Source organism: Episyrphus balteatus, assembly GCF_945859705.1.
Source record: "Episyrphus balteatus chromosome X unlocalized genomic scaffold, idEpiBalt1.1 SUPER_X_unloc_1, whole genome shotgun sequence".
NCBI lineage: Eukaryota > Metazoa > Arthropoda > Insecta > Diptera > Syrphidae > Episyrphus > Episyrphus balteatus.
The window spans coordinates 180,001-187,500 of NW_026605125.1; the positions used below are offsets into that span (position 1 = coordinate 180,001).

General features: G+C 33.6%; 3 non-coding genes across 3 annotated transcripts in view; all 3 read left to right on the forward strand.

The window, feature by feature from the left end:
• Positions 1-1,514: 1,514 nt before the first annotated feature.
• LOC129920753 (small subunit ribosomal RNA) lies at positions 1,515-3,506 on the forward strand. The gene has a single exon (XR_008773309.1). It is a non-coding gene; the product is annotated as a small subunit ribosomal RNA (ribosomal RNA).
• Positions 3,507-4,825: 1,319 nt separating this feature from the next.
• Positions 4,826-5,004, forward strand: LOC129920854 (5.8S ribosomal RNA). Its single transcript, XR_008773390.1, has one exon. It is a non-coding gene; the product is annotated as a 5.8S ribosomal RNA (ribosomal RNA).
• A 309-nt stretch (positions 5,005-5,313) lies between these two features.
• LOC129920789 (large subunit ribosomal RNA) overlaps positions 5,314-7,500 on the forward strand; it is a 4,148-nt gene continuing 1,961 nt past the window's right edge. The window contains exon 1 of the ribosomal RNA XR_008773344.1: positions 5,314-7,500. This exon is cut by the window's right edge and continues 1,961 nt beyond it. This is a non-coding gene — a ribosomal RNA (large subunit ribosomal RNA).

Sequence of the window (7,500 nt, forward strand, 5' to 3'; positions counted from 1 at the left end):
TAAAACTCGACCGCAATCAAGTGCATTTTTGGGCCATTTTTCCGATTTATTTTTTTCCAAAAATTTTATGTCCAAAATTTTTCTAAGTCGAAAAAAATTTTCAACATTGAAAATTGAGTTTTACCACCCTAGTAAAACTCGATCGCAACCAAGTGCGTTTTTGGGCCATTTACTCAGTCGATTTAGTTGTTCTGAATAACATATATTATATAAAAAAGTCGAAAAAAATTTTCAACATTGAAAATTGACTTTTACCACCCTAGTAAAACTCGACCGCAACCAAGTGCGTTTTTGGGCCATTTTTCCGATTTATTAAGTAGAAAATTTTTTTCCAAAAATTTTATGTCCAAAATTTTTCTAAGTCGAACACTTGGTTGCAAGTGGTTTTTCCTACCCTAGTAAAACTCGACCGCAACCAAGTGCGTTTTTGGGCCTTTTTTCGGATTTCTGGAAAAAGTTGACTTTTTCCCATACAAAATTTTTCAAAAATTGCACTAAGTCCCAAAAAAAGGGTCAACTTTTTTTGTGAAAATTCGCCGAACCGAATGTATCCAAGTATGTTTCAAATCTATTTTACGGAATCGAGCATTTTCGATCCAAAAAGAGGAAAATATGAAGTTATTAGTTTGGTCATGTTATTTACCTCCACTTTGTTGTGAAAAAAACTCAAACTACCAAAGGGGGCGCATATTTTGATGTTAAGGAAACATGTATGTAAACCTCTTTCGATGTGGCTTTTTAAGTTGCAACGAATTAACTTACTGGTAATGTGGTATTATGATTGGGCGGGGACTCGCACCTCGTTTTCACCAAAAGTGGTACCACGGCGTTGTGGCTAAGAACACTGGCTTTGTGGCAAAGATGTCAAAAAAAAATACTTTAAGTAAAGTAATGTCGAAAAAAAAATAATAAATATTAATTTCCAATTGGGATTATTTGTTGAACATAAAAATGTTCATAAAGAAAAATTATTAAAAAGAATTATTAATTCTATATCATAAATAAATGGTTTATTTTATAAAAATATTCCAAAAACACTTCAATATATTGAAGTAAAAGAAAATATTAGAAATTTGAAAATAATCATTGATATGTATTTGTGAAAGGTGCTACACTAAAATTTAACAATATCAGAGTTCACCATACGGTAGGAGTTCTCTTTGTTAAAATAAAAATAGTTGTTATATGAAACCTTTGTGAAATGCATTTTCCCTCATTTTCCAGATAAAAGTAAAAATACAAAATACCCATACAAAATACCCATACAAAATACATACAAATAAATAAAAATAAAAATAAATTTACCAAAAAATATATACAAATAAAAATTGTGTTGGTAAAAAAAATAAAATAATAATTATCCCTATTAGGGAGGATATAAAACAAAAAGTATGTATAAATATAAATAAATAAAAAAAAAAAAAATAAAAACTTTATCATTGGATTTATTGAGAGGAGATTGATGTTATTTTTCAAAATTTCAAATAATATTAAAAATAAAATATTATAACATTATTCTGGTTGATCCTGCCAGTAGTTATATGCTTGTCTCAAAGATTAAGCCATGCATGTCTAAGTACACACGAATTAAAAGTGAAACCGCAAAAGGCTCATTATATCAGTTATGGTTTATTAGATCGTTAACAGTTACTTGGATAACTGTGGTAATTCTAGAGCTAATACATGCAATATAAACACGGACCTTTTGGAACGTGTGCTTTTATTAGGCTAAAACCAAGCGATTTCTTCGGAAATCGTTATAATGGTTGAACTCTAGATAATTTGCCGATCGTATGGTCTAGTACCGACGACAGATCTTTCAAATGTCTGCCCTATCAACTATTGATGGTAGTATCTAGGACTACCATGGTTGCTACGGGTAACGGGGAATCAGGGTTCGATTCCGGAGAGGGAGCCTGAGAAACGGCTACCACATCTAAGGAAGGCAGCAGGCGCGTAAATTACCCACTCCCAGTTCGGGGAGGTAGTGACGAAAAATAACAATACAGGACTCATATCCGAGGCCCTGTAATTGGAATGAGTACACTTTAAATCCTTTAACAAGGACCAATTGGAGGGCAAGTCTGGTGCCAGCAGCCGCGGTAATTCCAGCTCCAATAGCGTATATTAAAGTTGTTGCGGTTAAAACGTTCGTAGTTGAATTTGTGCTTCATACGGGTAGTACAACTACAATTGTGGATTGTACATTACCTTATGTATGCAAGCGTATTATCGGTGGAGTTCTTATACATTTATGATACTTATGTACCATTATGTATTCCTCCTATTAAAACCTGCTTCAGTGCTCTTCATCGAGTGCTGTTGTGGGCCGTTACAATTACTTTGAACAAATTAGAGTGCTTAAAGCAGGCTCCAAATGCCTGAATATTTTGTGCATGGAATAATGAAATAAGACTTCTGATCTACTTTCATTGGTTTTTAGATCAAGAGGTAATGATTAATAGAAGCAGATTGGGGGCATTAGTATTACGACGCGAGAGGTGAAATTCTTGGACCGTCGTAAGACTAACTTAAGCGAAAGCATTTGCCAAAGATGTTTTCATTAATCAAGAACGAAAGTTAGAGGTTCGAAGGCGATCAGATACCGCCCTAGTTCTAACCATAAACGATGCCAGCTAGCAATTGGGTGTAGCTACTTCTATGGCTCTCTCAGTCGCTTCCCGGGAAACCAAAGCTTTTGGGCTCCGGGGGAAGTATGGTTGCAAAGCTGAAACTTAAAGGAATTGACGGAAGGGCACCACCAGGAGTGGAGCCTGCGGCTTAATTTGACTCAACACGGGAAAACTTACCAGGTCCGAACATAAGCGTGTAAGACAGATTGATAGCTCTTTCTCGAATCTATGGGTGGTGGTGCATGGCCGTTCTTAGTTCGTGGAGTGATTTGTCTGGTTAATTCCGATAACGAACGAGACTCAAATATATTAAATAGATGCTTTCAGGATTATGATGTTGAAGCTTTCATAGCCTTCATTCATGAATATAGTAAAATATAATTGTGTTTGAATGTGTTTATGTTAGTGGAGTCGTACCTGTTTGTTTGTCCCATTATAAGGACACTAGCTTCTTAAATGGACAAATTGCGTCTAGCAATAATGAGATTGAGCAATAACAGGTCTGGAATGCCCTTAGATGTCCTGGGCTGCACGCGCGCTACAATGAAAGTATCAACGTGTATTTCCTAGACCGAGAGGTCCGGGTAAACCGCTGAACCACTTTCATGCTTGGGATTGTGAACTGAAACTGTTCACATGAACTTGGAATTCCTAGTAAGTGCGAGTCATTAACTCGTATTGATTAAGTCCCTGCCCTTTGTACACACCGCCCGTCGCTACTACCGATTGAATTATTTAGTGAGGTCTCCGGACGTGATCACTGTGACGCTAACGTGTTACGGTTGTTTCGCAGAAGTTGACCAAACTTGATGGTTTAGAGGAAGTAAAAGTCGTAACAAGGTTTCCGTAGGTGAACCTGCGGAAGGATCATTAACGTGATTTTTCCAATAAAATAAAATTTATATATATTTAATATATATAAAAAAGAAAAATAAAATATAAAAATAAAAATGTACAATTATGGTACAAAATGTATAAAATATACAATAAATATATAAACAAATACAAAAAAGAATACTTCAAAAGAAGTAAAAATACAAATACAAATTAGACTGGGTGTGTTACTATAAGTAATGCATTCAGTCTTTTTTTTTTAAAAAAAATTAAGAACAAAGTATTTAAACGGTAGCCAATTGTCATCGTCATCGAAATAGTGACGCTTATGAAAATATATATATGAATAAACAAACTTGCTATAGCAAAAGTCGAACAACAAAGGTGTCGTACCCTTCGGGGTAATATCCTCCTGGGTGTAAAAACCCGCCCTTCGGCGTGGCGTGTATACGTTGCGACGAATTAACCCCTAAAGGTGTCGTACTTGGACAATATCCCGGTACTATCCGGCTAAAACGCATAGCATAAGTTGTAACGATATATATATAATAAAAAAAAAACAAATACAAAATAGACTGGGTGTGTTACTATAAGTAATGCATTCAGTCTTTTTTTTTCAAAAAAAAAATATGAACAAAATATTTAAATGGTAGCCAAATGGTGTCGTCATCTAAATAGTGACGTTTTTAGCCAATATACAAAAACAAATTAGACTGGGTGTGTTACTATATGTAATGCATTCAGTCTTTTTTTTTCAAAAAAAAATATGAACAAAATATTTAAATCGTAGCCAAATGGTGTTGTCATCTAAATAGTGACGTTATAACCAAAATACAAAAACAAATTAGACTGGGTGTATTACTATAAGTAATGCATTCGGTCTTTTTTTTTCAAAAAAAAATATGAACAAAATATTTAAATGGTAGCCAATTGTCATCGTCATCGAAATAGTGACGCTTATGAAAATATATATATGCATAAACAAACTTGCTAGAGCAAAAGTCGAAAAAACAAAGGTGTCGTACCCTTCGGGGTAATATCCTCCTGGGTGTAAAAACCCGCCCTTCGGCGTGGCGTGTATACGTTGCGACGAATTAACCCCTAAAGGTGTCGTACTTGGACAATATCCCGGTACTATCCGGCTAAAACGCATAGCATAAGTTGTAACGATATATATATATAAAAATAAAAATGTATAAAAATGTTGTACTTAGATTTCTTTAAAAGAAATTTATAAGTTAACGATTCTTTGGAATTGGACATTCGCAACATAAAAAAAATACATAAAATATAAAAAGAAATAAATTTTTATTTCTTAAAAAAAAAAATTGACTAAATATAAAATAAAAAAATAATAATACTCTAAGCGGTGGATCACTTGGTTCATGGGTCGATGAAGAACGCAGCAAACTGTGCGTCATCGTGTGAACTGCAGGACACATGAACATCGACATTTTGAACGCATATAGCAGTCCATGCTGTTATGTACTTTAATTAATTTTGAAGTGCTGCTTGGACTACATATGGTTGAGGGTTGTGATACTATGCTAAATAAGCTGCTTTTGATTTATCAAATGCGCATGTTATATTATTGGATTTGTAAAAATTCATAATATTAAAATATAATATATACCTCAAAATAATATCGAGCGACAGTAAGTTCGTTTTATCTATTTTTTAGAGGATGTTAGTATATAAAAATTTCTAACATTGCAGATCGTTGTCATAATATAATTTGGCAATTGAGGCATTCTACTTGAATTGATAAAATGGCTGAAATGATCGATATATAAAAAATATTTTGAATTGAGTATATAAAATTATTAAGCAAATAAAAAGTGTTAAGCAACCTCAACTCATATGAGATAACTCCCCGAATTTAAGCATATTAATGAGGGAAGGAAAAGAAACTAACAAGGATTTTCTTAGTAGCGGCGAGCGAAAAGAAATCAGTTCAGCACTAAGCCATTTTGTCTTTATGGCAAATATGGGATGCAGTGTATGGAACATCTATAATCTAGTATGAGAAATTAACGATTTAAGTCCTTCTTAAATGAGGCCATTTACCCATAGAGGGTGCCAGGCCCGTATAACGTTAATGATTACTAGAAGGTGTTTCCAAAGAGTCGTGTTGCTTGATAGTGCAGCACTAAGTGGGTGGTAAACTCCATCTAAAACTAAATATAACCATGAGACCGATAGTAAACAAGTACCGTGAGGGAAAGTTGAAAAGAACTCTGAATAGAGAGTTAAATAGTACGTGAAACTGCTTAGAGGTTAAGCCCGATGAACCTGAATATCCATTATGGAAAATTCAATACTAATATAAAAATATATAAAAAATATTTTAACAATAGTGTGCAATTTTTCCATATAAGGACATTGTAATCTGTTAATGTAATAAATATTTATCATAAGATCCATTACTTAAGTTTATTCAAATTGTTTATCTTCGGATTTTCAACATAAAATAAATGTTTTGGATTTGATAAATCATTGACAGATATAATTATATATTGTGCTTAAATTTTTCGGAATTTTACAATGGTAAATAGATCTATTGATTTGTTTATTTATATTGTATGCACTTTTATGATTAACAATGCGATAGATTCAGGATACCTTCGGGACCCGTCTTGAAACACGGACCAAGGAGTCTAACATATGTGCAAGTCATTGGGTATTTTTAATAAAACCCAATGGCATAATTAACTTAACTTAATTTAATGGGATTAGTTTATAATTTGTTATGAATTATTTATTCAATCCCGGGGCGTTCTATACAGTTATGCATAATGATATTTATATTATTTATGCCTCTAACTAGAGCGTACCTTGAGCATATATGCTGTGACCCGAAAGATGGTGAACTATACTTGATCAGGTTGAAGTCAGGGGAAACCCTGATGGAAGACCGAAACAGTTCTGACGTGCAAATCGATTGTCAGAATTGAGTATAGGGGCGAAAGACTAATCGAACCATCTAGTAGCTGGTTCCCTCCGAAGTTTCCCTCAGGATAGCTGGTGCAATTAAAAATTATATAAAATAATCTTATCTGGTAAAGCGAATGATTAGAGGCCTTAGGGTCGAAACGATCTTAACCTATTCTCAAACTTTAAATGGGTAAGAACCTAGCCTTTCTTGATATGAAGGTTTTGGTTGTGATATATTGTGCCCAGTGGGCCACTTTTGGTAAGCAGAACTGGCGCTGTGGGATGAACCAAACATAATGTTAAGGTGCCAAAATTAACAACTCATGCAGATACCATGAAAGGCGTTGGTTGCTTAAAACAGCAGGACGGTGGCCATGGAAGTCGGAATCCGCTAAGGAGTGTGTAACAACTCACCTGCCGAAGCAACTAGCCCTTAAAATGGATGGCGCTTAAGTTGTATACCTATACATTATCGCTAAAGTAGATGGTTTATTTTCGATCTGATTGAATTTAAATTTTGAAACTTTAGTGAGTAGGAGGGTACAATGGTGTGCTTAGAAGTGTTTGGCGTAAGCCTGCATGGAGCCGCTATTGGTACAGATCTTGGTGGTAGTAGCAAATAATCGAATGAGACCTTGGAGGACTGAAGTGGAGAAGGGTTTCGTGTGAACAGTGGTTGATCACGAGTTAGTCGGTCCTAAGTTCAAGGCGAAAGCTGAAAATTTTCAAGTTATAAAAAATAAAAAATAAAAATTAAAAAAACATTTTAATAAATTACAAAAATATATATATTATGTTATTAAAAAAAAAAAAAAAAAAATATAAAAAAAAATATATGAGCAAATATAAATAAAAAAAATATACAAAAGTATATAAAAAAAAATATTAAAATAAAAAATTAAAAATACAAAAATATATATTATTATTATATGAAATAAAAAATACAAAAATAAATATTTAAAACACTTGATAAATTTTGAACGAAAGGGAATACGGTTCCAATTCCGTAACCTGTTGAGTATCCGTTTGTTATTAAAAATGGGCTTTTTGCTCATCCTGGCAACAGGAACGACCATAAAGAAGCCGTCGAGAGATATCG